Raw genomic sequence first — 14,773 nt, 5'->3', positions numbered from 1 at the left:
AGCTGTATGGGTGGATAGGGAGGTAGGAGGGGAGCTTGTGATGGCTTATGGACAGAGAGATGAGATGGAGAGGGGGTGTGCAAAGCTGGTTGGTCTAGAGGAGGGTAGAGGCAATGGAAGGCCGAAAAGATAAAACAATGTGGATGATAGAAGAGTTGGGAGGAAAATGATCTAACTGGGAGATAAGTAGATGGCCTAGGCACGGCTTAGAAGGATAAGGGAATGATGGAGTGGTGCTGCGTAGTGTAAATGAAACAAATCACCCCTGTCTTGCGTATAACCGAAATGTCATCAACCTACTCTAACTGTTTTATTAGAAACCAAAGAACAACAATGTCGTTTTTAAGGGAAAATCGTGCATGGTGCTAAAACAAAGAGTTATTGCTCAAGATCTAAATGCATGGACACTTCTACAAACGGAAATATTACGTTAAAGCTTGCATGAACATGTAAAACTGTGTTTTTGGTGGGTGGCACGGGCTGCAATCCCAATCTCTAAACAGAGGTGGAAGTGAGTGTGCAATCAACCCTTTTTGGTGCTCCGCTTAACTCTAATCTCCTTACTCTAATCTACACTACTGAAAGCACTTTGTTCATAACACGAACCTATGTAACCACACCGAGAAATTCGAATCAACAAACTGTGTTTCCAAGTGCATGTAAAGGAAAAGAAATATAATGTTGAAAGAAAGAAAGGCAACAATACAAAGGAAGGAAGCCTTAGGCTCTCAGGTTGGGCCCAACCCTGAGAGCTTAAGCTCCTTTAAGAACTCAGAGCTGCCTCAAATCTGCCTGCTTATTCATTAAAAGATAATAGTCAAAAGTCTGATAACATGCCAAAAATGGCTTACAAAGAGCAAAACAGGGCTATAGCTCGTAATTCAGAATCTGCAACAAAGTTTCAAAAGTCCTTTCTCGAAGGCTACAGCCTCAATATTTATACATTATGAGGGCCAAGCTGGCCTCCTAAATTAGTGGGGCTTGGCTGACCAACTAAAAGTAAACTGTTGTTCCCTTAGAATCCGTTGGCTGCCTTCTAGCTCGGTGGTGATAGCTGTTGGAGCTCGGAGTTGTGGGTGGAGATCACGAGGAAGGCCATTCAATGCCGTGGACAACCTTCCTACAAAACCTCAATGCCACCTTGGCTGTCTCCTAGCCTTCATCTGCGTGGTTTTGCCCCATTTAATGTCAAAAAACCTGAAATAAACATGTATTAGCCACCTAGGAATAGTGAATGCCCTTCATTCGTACAAATAACATAAATATACTAAAAAATGATGCATAAGTCATGAAAAATGAAGGGTTGAGCAAGGGTAGTGAGGCCAAATGAGCCCAAAATGTTACCAAATTTGGGGCTCATCAGGTTTAATAGGAGAGAGCCCACAAACACTGTGAGAATCCAACAACACCCCCAAGTGCTTGAAATATTCACATGACATAATTGGATGGGGTTTTTCAAAATATTCAGAGGGTATGATGATCAGGGGCCTCACTATATATATCATCCCTGACCTCATCAGCAGGGTCACCACACTTCCCCTAGGAGTCCCAGGGAGAAAAAAAGAAAAAGGAGATAGCCAGGTTGCCAAAAGAAAACTATTTTTAGAAGGTGAGGAACCCACTGAGGACAAAAATGGAGTCAAGAGGGAAAGTATTCCATCCCTGGAGTGAGGTAGGCTACCAACTAATCAAATACATCTCATGTGAGGGTAGATATAGTGTTGTCTATGGCTATCATTTCAAGATCCTTGAAGAATTAAGATTTGGAGTAGAAACACCCCCTCACCAAAGGCTCAACATACCATATTTCTTGCTTCAATCACTCATAGACTCAAGCATCAAAGTGAAGGAGGGGAATTCCCAACAATTATATCACCATGGGTTGATTAGGATCCTCATTGAAGATGCCCTCCAAAACCTCAGAACCCCTATAACATGGTCAGTTTTTAGAGACATGCCAGTAGAGGATGACATCAAAGCTCTCACTTATGATGTTAGTCCTACTGTCAGTGAAGAGGAAGTAAAACAGGAAGAGGAAGATACAGAAGGAGATGAGGATGAGACGGATGAAGAAGGAACTGAAAAAGAGGAACAAGATGAAGATGAAGGAGAAGAGGGAGAAGAGAAGGAGGATGATGAAGAAACAGAGTAAGTTAAGGAGGAAACTCATAGAGAAGATGAAGATTTACAAGAAGAAGAAGACAGGAAAGATAGAGAGGAAGAAGGAAATAAAATATAGGGGAAAAACACAAGGAGGAGTCACCTATGGTGTCTCCAGAGGCCACTGAGAGAGAGGCAATAACTACCCTCACTGCTCTCAGCACCCCAATCAAGCAAAAGGAAAAAGGTAGAGGCAGACCCCACTATATTTCAAGACAAGAAATAGCACAAGAATAAGACAGGGGAAGCCACAAACATCAACCAAAATTCCTATTGAGATTGAATATTCCCCTACAAAAGAAGACAAACTTCCTTCCCCTAAGTCCCCTATCACGTATGTAAGGAGGCCTACTACTAGATCGACTTCCTTAAAGGGTAAGGCGATCCTACAGGATCCACAACAAAATCTACAAGAAGCAAAAATAGTCCTACAGGATACTCTAATGAATCTACAGGAGGCATAGAAATTGGAAAGAAAGGTAGGGGAGCAGCAAGAAGCTAAAGAGGAGGACCTAGAGATAAAAGAACCCAATCGCCAACCTAACCTGGACTCCTATTACCGGTTTATTGAAGGAGGCAGGGTTATACCTAAGATTTTTTCCATCCCACTGTTCTTCGAGCTTGAGAAGGAGAGGGCCAGAACTCACTGATGGATGCAGATCACCAAATCAAAGGGGGTAGAAGACGTTGGGCACATGGAGGAGAAACTCAAAGAAATGGGCAGAGAACTAAGTGGCTTAAGGGACAAGGAAGCTATAGTGAGAAATCAACTAGAGACCAAAAATGCATGGCTGAGGGGACAACTATAGGAAAGAGAGAACCAACTAGCATGTATCGCAAGCCTCTCCTTGGAGGCAATCCAGTGCAGGATGCCAGCTAAATCCTATGCACTCTAACTCAAAGAACAATGGCTATAGTTTCAGATTAAGAAACTAGCACAGAGGGGAACCATGACATTTCAGGACTACAGGCATTTTATTGATCTTTGTGATCAAAGTACACTAGAGGATAGGGCCAAAATGGCTGAGTTTTATTTACATAACATGGTCCTCATAGACATGAATGTATGGGACCCTAATGCCAAGCTAGGAGATCTACAATTAATGGCTTTGGCATCATGGATGAACCATGAGGAGTCAAGGGCTGCAGAGATGAAAAGGATATTGGCAAGAGAGAAAACTGAACCTCTTTTGATTAGAGCTGAACAATCAAATCCCATGGCCCTCATCAGTACCCATAATTTGATTGCAAATGACCCTCAGCTAGCACCTAGATATCTTGCTGCCCAAGAGCAAGAAATTTCATATTTTTAGGACATTTTTAGGTTGCTAGGAGATGATAGTATACATGCTTTCCTAATAATATGGAACACACTTCCATACAGCCTAAAGATACGAGAATATCACTCCCCTCAAAGGTTAAGAGAGGCACTCAATAGGACATCTATGTATAAGCAATCTTTGCAAACGCTGAAGGTAAATTGGATAGGCCTAAAACTCAGTCCACCACTACTCTTAGGGATGCTAGTAGGGAGAAAAGAAGAAGAAGAAAAGAGGCAGTGGGAAGAGGTAGAAAAGAAAGCATTCTTCTATGAACAAGAATAGGAGACCACAATAGAGGCATGGGATGTCAGAGAGGCTACCAGAACCATGAAGGATATGGATATTGACTAAGTTGCCCAGAGGATGAGCAACACTTTCAGTAGGGGGGTGATGATGAGCCTCATCATTGGGTAATTATATGGGCCTTAATTCGCCTCCTAGCTTAGTCAAACCAACTATTCTCATAAATTATTGCATACTTTTGATTATATTTTTTAGGAGATGAGTTAGAGTTGGATATTTTGTTTTGTGGTCTAATGTGCATTTAATGTAGGATTAAAGGAGAAAAGAAAGGAATTTTGGCAAAGACCAAGGTCAAAACTTGAATGAGACAAGGGAGAGGGATTATAGGAGGTAAATCCTCCTCATTTACTACCCCTCCATTTGAATATTCCTCCATCAGCTTGGAGTGCAAACAGTGAAATCATGATGACTAGAAGTCAGACGAAGTGAAAGACAAAGCACCAGATTATCTCATGTTTGGGAGCCGAGCCTCCCTAATTTAAGGAAGTCGTTGGAGACTCAGATGTATAAGTAGAGAGGCCTAGGACCTCAATATGATTCAGATTTTTGATTGTAAAACTCTACTCTATTTTTCGAGCTGCAATACTTGTGATAGTTCTTTTGATGTAATTTGTTGTTTTGGTAATAAGAATGAGTTTTGTTTTGAGCTAGTACGATTTAACTCAGAGGGTTGGAGCTCTTGGGTTAGGGCCCAACCCTAGCAGCCAAGGCTCCTTTTTATTGTACATGTATGCTTAGTGTAGATTCATATCTTTGTTGTTAGTTTTCTTAGTAGATACATTTCCATTACAAGTAGTGTAGATCAGATTCGTTGTGTGATAGTTTGCTTCCATTTGTGCCTTCTTTCAAGTAGTAGGTTAGCAAGGAGAGAAATTATCACCACAAGGTTTTCATCAGGTGTCTTGGTCTCACTCCTCCCTTTGGGACCATGACTTGAGGAAGGGACCCTTCAACAGCCCCCAAAACACATATTTCTAGTTCTTTTATGAGCTTTGGAGTTTGTTGTCTTTAATTCAATAGTTGGTTAATGTTGCAAGGAAGATTTCATTGTCGTCCTTTTCCATATCCATTTCTTCAGTAATATCTCACTCATACTTTCATTCCCTTCAACAACTCTCTTCATGCATAATATAGGCAGTTGATTCATGCTTTTCTAGTTTATGAAAAATGTATCTTGTTGCATAGTTCTTTTTGGAAGACACACATATTTTATGCAAAGAAGGTACCTCAAGAGGAGACCAAGATTTCATAACCAATAGCCACCTTCCACTTCATCCACCTTATCCATCCCTTGTTTCACCATCACCCTCACTAGTTTTTCATCATTTTTCATTGAAATTTCCCTAAACACATTGAGCGAATCTAGCCATCTCTTATCTTGGATATTGACTCCTAAGTTATACTAGACCTTATAACACTCCATTCCACCCATCACACACCTTTCCTAAGCTTTCCAATACCTCCAACACCTCACAATTAGCTCTCGGCTATATCCTGTAGGTTTCTAGTACATCCTGTTGGTTTTCCTGAAACGACCTGTTTTGAGGCCGAATTGATGGGAAACCTCTAGGAATTCACAAAAACCTCCTAGGACCCCTCCATACCATCCAACCACTCCATAAACCTTCTAGCCATCCTCAACACCTTCCATCCACCTGTCACATCCACAGAACAATTAGTTTGCATACTTGATTTTTCTTGAGAAACCAAAAAAATGAAAACAAATTTAGTTTAGTTTCTTTGCTTGCACATTTGTATGGTTTGATGCTCTTTACTTCTACAACTTAGATAGTAGCATTTGTTTGTTGTTGATTTAGCAATTCCGCTTAGCATAGCTTCTTAAATGGTTAACTAGGGTAAGGTGTGGTTTAGCATTACATGTTGGCCTTTTCCATTACTGTAGTAGAGTAACTCTCTTAGAGTAGATTTTCCCTTCTTCCATCAAAGAATCAAGCTTCTTCTGACTCTATAGAAGTCTGGCTTCGAACCCTAGTGGCCGCTCGCCAGATGAACAATGAAAACAGGGAGACCATCATTTTTACTTGTGCATACAACGCTATCACCTCCAAGTTTGTACGGACCCTAGGTTGATAAGTAAAGCTAGTAGCCCAGGAGTTGCAACATCCTTGCTACAATACTGGTGCTCATCAATAAGTATGGGACCCCTACACTTAATTATTTTGTTTACACCTGTAGGTTACATGTTGATGATATGTTTGACAAAATGTCTGTCATAGCTAGTGGGGGTTTGGTTAAGGTCTTATTGAGCTTATTTCTTTTGCATCACTTTTTCCCTATAATTCTATTGATTTCAAGCTTTCATTTCATTCTAGGCAGTGGCCTGGGCTCTGGGTCTAAAAGGGTGTCTTAAATCCCGGGTTCTTGGCATAGAACTGGAAAGTTTAGTCCGTATCCACTAGCATGCAGGCCTATGAGAGAAACTTTAGGTCTCTGGTTTCTCCCTTGCCCATAGCATGAGAGAAACTATGGCCTCAGAGGTTTAGAACAATAGTGGGACCCAGGGACAGGTTGTCTGAGTGGCTGACTTATCTCTTAAGGGCTTTGTTGATGATGTTGGATGACTGTGTGTGATGTTCCATCGATGCCACTTCCTTAAGGTTACCTAGGAGGTCGAATATGATCATAGTAGCCTCTCGTCTCATGTTTACCCTGGTTGGAATGGTTTCTTAGTTGGATGTGGGAGGTGGGTGTTACATTTTTTACCAAGTTATACCTCCACTTGGGCTATCACCAAATACAGATGAAGGAAGTTGACATTCCCAAGAGGGTCTTCTGCGATCATGAAGGCCATTATGAATTCCTGATCATGCCAGTTGGTCTCTCTAATGCCCCATCCCTTTTTAGAGCCTCATGAACAACCTTCTAAAACCATATCTCAAAACATTTGTCCTAGGATTTTTTGATGACAATCTCATCTACAACATAACATGGGACAATCACCTTCAACATGTTCACCATGTATTACAACTACTCCAAGATCATAAAATATTTTTCAAATTATCCAAGTGTTCCTTTGACATGGAAAAGGTAGAGTATTTGGGACACATTGTGGGTTGTGAAGGAGTGAGGGTTGATCTTAAAAAGATTAAGGAAATGCAAGATTGGCCCCAACTAAAAACCTTGACGAGTTTGAGGGTATTCACGGGCTACTATCGTAACTTTTTCCACAATCATGGATGCATTTACCAACCCATCACTAATATTCTCAATAAAAAATCATTTCTCTAGACTGAAATAGCTCAACAGGATTTCTTGGCTCTCAATCAGGCCATGTACTTCACTCTAGTATTGGCCCTAGCAGAATTTATAAAACCTTTTCTGATTGAATTTGATTCTTTAGGTACAAGCATTGGTGCAATATTAATGGAGTAAAGTAGACCACTAGCTTTCATAAGTCAACAACTCGGTGGCAAGCATCTGGGTCAATCTACATACGAGAAATAAATGATGGCCAACTTACATGTAGTAGACACTTAGTGACCATACTTATTGGTATGTCATTTCCAAATCCACAATACGCATCATAGACTAAAATATTTCCTCGAGCAACATCTATTGTCGTCACAACAAAATAAATGGCTCACAAAAATGATGGGATATGATTATGAGATAATTTACAAGAAGAGGTGTGACAATGTAGTGGTTGATGCCTTATCACACTAATTTGAGGATGAGGGCACCCTTTTATCCCTCTCTCAACCCATACTAGATTGGATTGAAGAAACTTGTCATGAATGGTTCTCTCACCCCTCTCTATCCTATCTCATTAATAGATTACAAAAAGATTCTAAATCCTCATAAGATTACTCTTGGAAGGATGAGGTTCTTTGCTATAAGGATTAGGTAGTGCTATCCCTAACCTCCACCCTCAAAATCCACATCTTGGAAGAGTTGCACTCCTCTCTAATTGCAGGACATTTAGGCTTTCAGAATACTTATGCATGAGCATGACAGGCTTTCTTTTTGATTGGCATGAAGAAAGACATTCTTACTTTTGTAGCTGAGTGTGACAAATTCCAGAGCAACAAAGGGGAAATGTTCAAGCTACCAGGAAGCTTGTTAAGCCTCTATTTTGTCTTGTTTATATCAATTTTTTTTTTTTTTTTTTTTTTTTGTGCAGAAATCCCTCATGCTTCTATATAGTTTGTATGGTTCTTGGAGACGATAAAGTAAATATTTATTATTTAGCACATATCCCTTATTTTAACTATATTTGACATTTAAGCCTTTATTAATAATGGTTTTTTTACAATTTAAGCCTTTACTTTTGGTCAAAACTGTAGGAATTTACAGGGTAAGTTCCTCAGACAGAACACCAAAGGACACTGCTCACAAACAGATCACAAATCAATACACCAGTACTTTTGACGTGGTTAAAACCCTCAAAGAGGGAAACAGTCCACGGCCTGAGCCAATGCGGCCACTTCAGGCAATTTATTAATAAAAGAATGAAAATTTACATAAGCTTCTCTCATGGACAGTTAACCTACAAATGACCCTCCATGCTCTTTAAATAGAGATCATGGACCAATCGGGTGTTAAGCCACAGATCAAGTGTCAGTAATACCGAGGAGAGAATGAACCATCGGATCACTACATAGCGTGACTGTCGGATTGTAAGTTACAAAATGTACATAGTAAAGAAACACACTTTACCTAACTCTATACTAGACCAAGTTATACCTAACTATTTCCTATGTGTCGGAATATCCTAACATCCCCCCTTAAGAACAACTTGGGATAGGATTGAAGGATTTACAAATATGACACAATAGGAGAAGGAAGGAGGCACTAGAGCCTATCCCCCCTTAGTGACAACTTCCTGAACTCCAACCATAAATCGAAGTTTAGTGAACTTCACCTCTGTGAGAGCCTTTGTAAAGATGTCTGCAACTTGATCATCTGTTGAACAATATTGCACTTCAAGAAAATGGTCGTGAATGAGCTTTCTGATGAAGTGCATGTGCAGTTCAATGTGTTTGCTGCGCTGATGTTGGACTGGATCTTTTCATAGTTGAATGGCACTTTGATTATCACACCAAAGTGTAGTCAGATGTTGCTGCTGAAAGCCAAACTCTGATAGGATCTGATGAAGCCACAAGGCTTCCTTACTAGCTTCTACTGCACCACGATACTCTGCTTCTGCTGAAGAAAGAGAAATGGCACCTTGTTTCTTGCAAGCCCATGTAACAGGTCCTGAACCAAGAGTGAACACATAACCTGCAGTAGACTTCCGATCATCAGGGTCACCAGCCCAATCGGAATCAGTGAAACCAACCAATAGAGGAGATGCTTCAGCACTATAATGAATCCCAAACTAAACTATACCTCAAACATAATGAAGTATTCTTTTAGCTGCTTTCCAATGACGTTCACGTGGGTTTTGCATAAACCGAGCAACAAGGCCAACAACAAAGGAAAGGTCAGGACGAGTATGGGTTAGATACAAAAGTTTTCCTACAAGTTGACGGTATAAGGTAGCATCAACTTCAGGAGAAGTACAAGTGACTGAAAGTTTGACTCCAGACTGAAAGGGAGAAGGGGTTGGCTTACAGTCTTCCATATGAAAATGGCGTAGAATATCACAAGCATACTTGGACTGGGAAAGGGAAATACCTTCCTTGGATTGCAAGACTTGAAGACCAAGAAAATAATGTAAGTGTCCTAAGTCTGTCATTTCAAACTTATTTTTAAGGCTGGACTTCACATGGTTGATAAGGTTGGGATCACTACCAGTGAGGATAATACCATCAACATAAAGAACAATAATGATAAGAGACTTGCCCACTTTCTTGGTGTAGACAGTATTGTCAGAATGACACCTAGAAAAGCCAGATTCTAAAAGAAAGTTATCCATTTTGGCATACCAAGCTCGAGGAGCTTGCTTGAGACCATAAAGAGATTTCTTAAGCCGACATACAAGGCTGGAGTCTGTTTGTATAAAGCCAATAGGTTGTTCCATATAGATTTCGTCATGCAAGTCCCCATGCAAGAAGGCAGATTTAACATCCATCTAATGGACTTCCCATTTGAAAGAGGCAGCAAGGGAAATAACAAGGCGGATAGAGTTCATTTTGGCAACAGGGGAGAAGGTTTCAGTGTAGTCAATGCCTTCAACTTGTGAAAAACCCTTAGCAACAAGACGAGCTTTATGTTTATCAACTTTCCCATCTGGTCCATACTTGGTTATGTAAACCCATTTGCATCTAACAAGTTTTCATCCCTTTGGTAGAGGAACAAGATCCCATGTATCATTTGCCAATAATGAATGATATTATTCATTCATAGCTGCTTCCCAATCTGGATGTCCTGAAGCTTCTACAAAGGTGTCAGGATCATAATTCACTGAAGCTTGAGCCAGTAAAGAAGAGGATCTATCAAACTGAGAACGTGTACGTCGCTGATCTGTAGGATCACCAGCAAGATCACCTGCTGCATCCCGAGTAGCACGGACCCATTTTGGAAGCTGAGGAGCTGAAGGAGGATCCTGAGAAGGTGGGGGAGGATTGTCATCCTTGCTTTCATCATCTGAAGAAGAAATATTTTCAAAAGTAGAAGAGATAGGAAGAGGTGGCACATCCGCCGAACTAGGCTCGTAGGCCGATATATTTTCAGCAAACTTTACATCTCTTCTAATGATAACATTCTTGGACTTAAGTGGAATAAGTCTATATCCTTTGACATCTTCAGAATATCCAACAAAAATACATTTTTCACTCTTAGGTTCTAAAGCTTTATGTTTCTCATCTGGAATATGGGCCCATGCTTCACTTCCAAAAACACGAAAGTGACTTACATCTGGTTTGATTGAGCTCCATGCTTCTTCTGGAGTGATATTCTTTAAAACCTTAGTAGGAGTGCGATTTATTATGTAATTTGCACAGTTAATTGCTTCTGCCCAATAATTAAGACTAAGTCCTTTAGATTGAAGCATACAATTAGCCATTTCCTTTAACATGCGATTCTTCCTTTCAGCTACACCATTTTGTTGTGGAGTATATGGAACAATATGTTGCATTTGAATTCCATTCTCAGTGCAAAAGTTGATGAATTTTTCGTTAACATATTCTCCGCCATTATCAGATCTTAGCTTAAGAATTTGATGTCCATATTGTTTTTCAACAAAGGCCTTAAAGGCCAAGAACATGTTAAAGACTTCACTCTTGAGTTTTAAGAAGTATACCCAAGTGCGTTTGGAGAAATTATCAATGAAAGTTAAGAAATACTTGTAGCCAGAGAATGAAACAACTGGAAGTGGACCACATAAATCACTATGCACGAGCTGTAAAGGGGCTGAAGCGTGCCAAGAGGCACGTTTTTCAAAACTATCCCGATGATGTTTTCCGAGTACACATCCGGAACAAACACTATCTCTGCAAGATACCATTGGAAGACCGGTCACCATATTTTCTTTACATAGATTCTGAAGGGAGCGATAGTTTAAGTGACCAAATCGTTCATGCCAAAGTTTGCTCACTTCATCATTATGAGCAACAAATACCGAGGGAAGATTTGATGACCCAAAGTTGTGAAACTTATACAACCTTGTAGAATCATCAGCAATGCCAGTAGCTAAAATCTATCTAGGATCTCTTAGGTCCTTAATTACAACATCGTGAGGTGAAAATCCAACGATTTTACCTTCACCTGAATGAGTTATCTGATATACAGATAGAAGGTTGTAGGATAAGGTTGGAACACATAATACATCATTAAACTGACCATTGTCTATATGAACAGTTCCAGTCCCTACAACACTAAGAGATCTATCATCACCAACATATATATTTTTGGTGTTACAATCATTTAAAGAAGAAAACATGGCTTTGTTTTTGGCCATGTGATAAGAAGCTCAAGAATCAATGAGCCACTCATGAGAATGAGAAGAAGAAGATACATTTAGTGCATAGCCAGACCGAGATGCTTGACAACCACATGCAGAAAGTGCCATTCCTGAAGATGAAGTTGAAGTTGAAGAGTGCTCCAAATGGATGTTATGCTTCTTCATTGCTGCTTCCAAGGCTTCCATCTTCTTAAAGCATTTGGATTCTAAGTGGCCATCTCGATTACAAAAGTTGCAATGTCTATCAGTCTTCTTCCCTTTGTTTTTATTTGTCTTATCATTTTGTTGAAATGATTTTTCATTTTGAGGCTGAAATTGCTTAGGACCCTTGTTTGGTTTAGGACCATTCCTTTTAGGATACAACTTCTTAGGATTCTTTGGATTTGGTTGCTGCTGGGCGGCTAACGCTTTCTTAGAAGAGTTTCCAAGATTAAGAAGACCAAGGTGTAAGAGTTTTTCTTGTTCTCTTATTAAAGAATCAAAGGAAGGGGACTTGTAGTCTTGTCCTTGAGAAATGAAGGCTTCTTTTGTAGAATGGAAGGTGGAAACAAACACAGAGTAGGCTGGTCTCAACTTAGTAAGAATGGAATAGATAAGGTTACTATCTTCTTTCTTAACCTTAACACCTTCCAAGAGAAGTCTAAGGGTCTTGAACTTGGACAAAAATTCTTCAATGCAAGAAAAATTATTGGGGTCCAATGTAAGCAACTCATTTTCAAGTTGATGGGCTCTAAGTTCATTTTTTATTCCAAAAGCTTTAGTAATCTGTTTCAATTCTTCATCAGGAGTATCAAGTTCTGCAATATGGAATCTAAGATCTGGAGAAATAGACATCCCTATCAACCCATGTGCTTGATCTTGCCTATTTTCCCATTTAGCTGCCTTATCTTCATCTTTCAGTTTGGTTTCTTGGCCTGAGGCTATTCTGTAGAGACCTTTACTTCCAAGTAAATCCACAATATAGGACCACCATCAGAAGTAGTTAGTGCTGTCAAGAATAACTTGGCATGGAATTTCCATTTTAATAGAAACTGAAGCTATAGATGCTGAAACTAAGTGTTCCAATGGAAAGATCTCGAATAATTAGGCTGTTTCAAAAAAAACGGTTCTGAAAACGGCTTCCGGATGAAGAAGTTATGGCTTTTTTAAGAAAATTTGATGATGATGCCGACGAAGTGCGGGAATGTGCGGAAATGAAAAATCCGCCCCCACAAAAAGGAGACTTGAACTCAAGACCTCTACTCTCATAAATTAGCTTTGGACCAAGTGAGCTATACAAAAAGTTTGAGAGAGAGGGGGGGGGGGGGGGGGGGGTTGAAGCTTTGGGTTGCGTGCTTGCTTTGAGAAAGCTCTTTTTCCCTACAAAACAAAAAACACAAAACCCAACACGGACATACAAAAAAAAAATGAACCTTGCGGCTCGAAGTTAGCTTTAGCCGAAAACTAAATATTTTCCTCAATGTTTCTGATTTTCTGAGATCACACTAAGGCACAGCGGAAAAGAGCATATGCATGAGAAAAATCCTTCCTTTCTGTTTTTGATTTGTCCAGATCGTACAGAGTCACGGGACAAAGAGCATACGTAGAAATGAATGGTATAGATTCGGTAATAAAAAAGGCTAAATAAACCGAAACCAAAATAAACAGAGAGAAAATAACTGTAAACTGCAAATAAACACTATATACCTCCAGATCTTAAAAATGACGTAGCTAGGGCTACCGGAAACCTTTTCGCGTGAAACGAAAGGGGTTCCTCACAAAAACAAATGCTCCTAACACAATAGAGCAGTCCTCTCGGCTCGAAAGTAGTCAGAAACAGTAGATCGAGGAAACGGTAGTCGAATGCAGTTCTACCGGCTTCAGATTTGGATCACCAACGGACGCGGCCCTCAAATAGCTCTGATACCATGTAGTAATTTACAGGGTAAGTTCCTCAGACAAAACACCAAAGGACACCACTCACAAACAGATCACAGATCAATACACCAGTACTTTTGACGTGGTTAAAACCCTCAAAGAGGGAAACAGTCCACGGCCTGAGCCAACGCGGCCACTTCAGGCAATTTATTAATAAAAGAATAAAAATTTACATAAGCTTCTCTCATGGACGGTTAACCTACAAATGACCCTCCATGCTCTTTAAATAGAGATCATGGACCAATCGGGTGTTAAGCCACGGATCAAGTGTCGGTAATACCGAGGAGAGAATGAACCGTCGGATCACTACATATCGTGACTTTCGGATTGTAAGTTACAAAATGTACATAGTAAAGAAACACACTTTACCTATCTCTATACTAGACCAAGTTATACTTAACTATTTCCTATGTGTCGGAATATCCTAACAAAAACCCTTACTAATTACCCTAAACAATTTTATTACATTATATTTTTATAATTCTACTAATTGTTAATCCACCTATTATCTCTCTAAAATTATTTATATGAATAATATTAAACCGTTAATTCTTTTTAGAATATTATATATAATAATATTCATTAATATTATCTGACGACTCTCTAAAATTATTAATATTTATATGAATAGGATTAAACCATTAATACTTTTTAGAATATTATTTATAATAATATTCACTAATATGGTTATAAGGAGTTATAAAAAGCTTTAATTAATTATTTTATTAACATATTATAACTTTTTATAATATTATTTTATCAAAATTATTTTAAATTCTTTAATTAAATTCCCTTACTTTATTGGTCAAAGCCTTGTCTAATTTTTGCCCTTAGTCAAACTAGATGTTACCTGCTAATGACTAGTTAGTAGCTCTCTACATCTATTTATCTCAATGCCTCGATCTGGTTCCTCATCTTGTCCTTAACATGAACCACACTAGTTGGTTCGAAACGCATCGACGAGAATATCTCTTATGTGATTTTTACCAAAAGATGTTGTTATAAATAATGGTTTTGTGTTTGTCGGTTTAAACATGGTAAATTACCTTCTTACACCTATGGCAATGGGCGTTGATCCTATACTCACATCCCTATACTGTGAATTAGATTCCTGCACAATGCATCGAATTCCTGGACCAGTTCATCTTCCTGCACTAGTCAAAGACTATTGGTTATTGGAGCTAGCCACAAGGTCCAGTGGCCAACT

The sequence above is a fragment of the Pinus tabuliformis genome, chromosome 4_1 (assembly GCF_031772625.1).
Source record: "Pinus tabuliformis cultivar Carrire ecotype Pingquan chromosome 4_1, CPIR1, whole genome shotgun sequence".
Classification (NCBI taxonomy): domain Eukaryota; kingdom Viridiplantae; phylum Streptophyta; class Pinopsida; order Pinales; family Pinaceae; genus Pinus; species Pinus tabuliformis.
Note: the sequence above shows the minus strand (reverse complement) of the source record.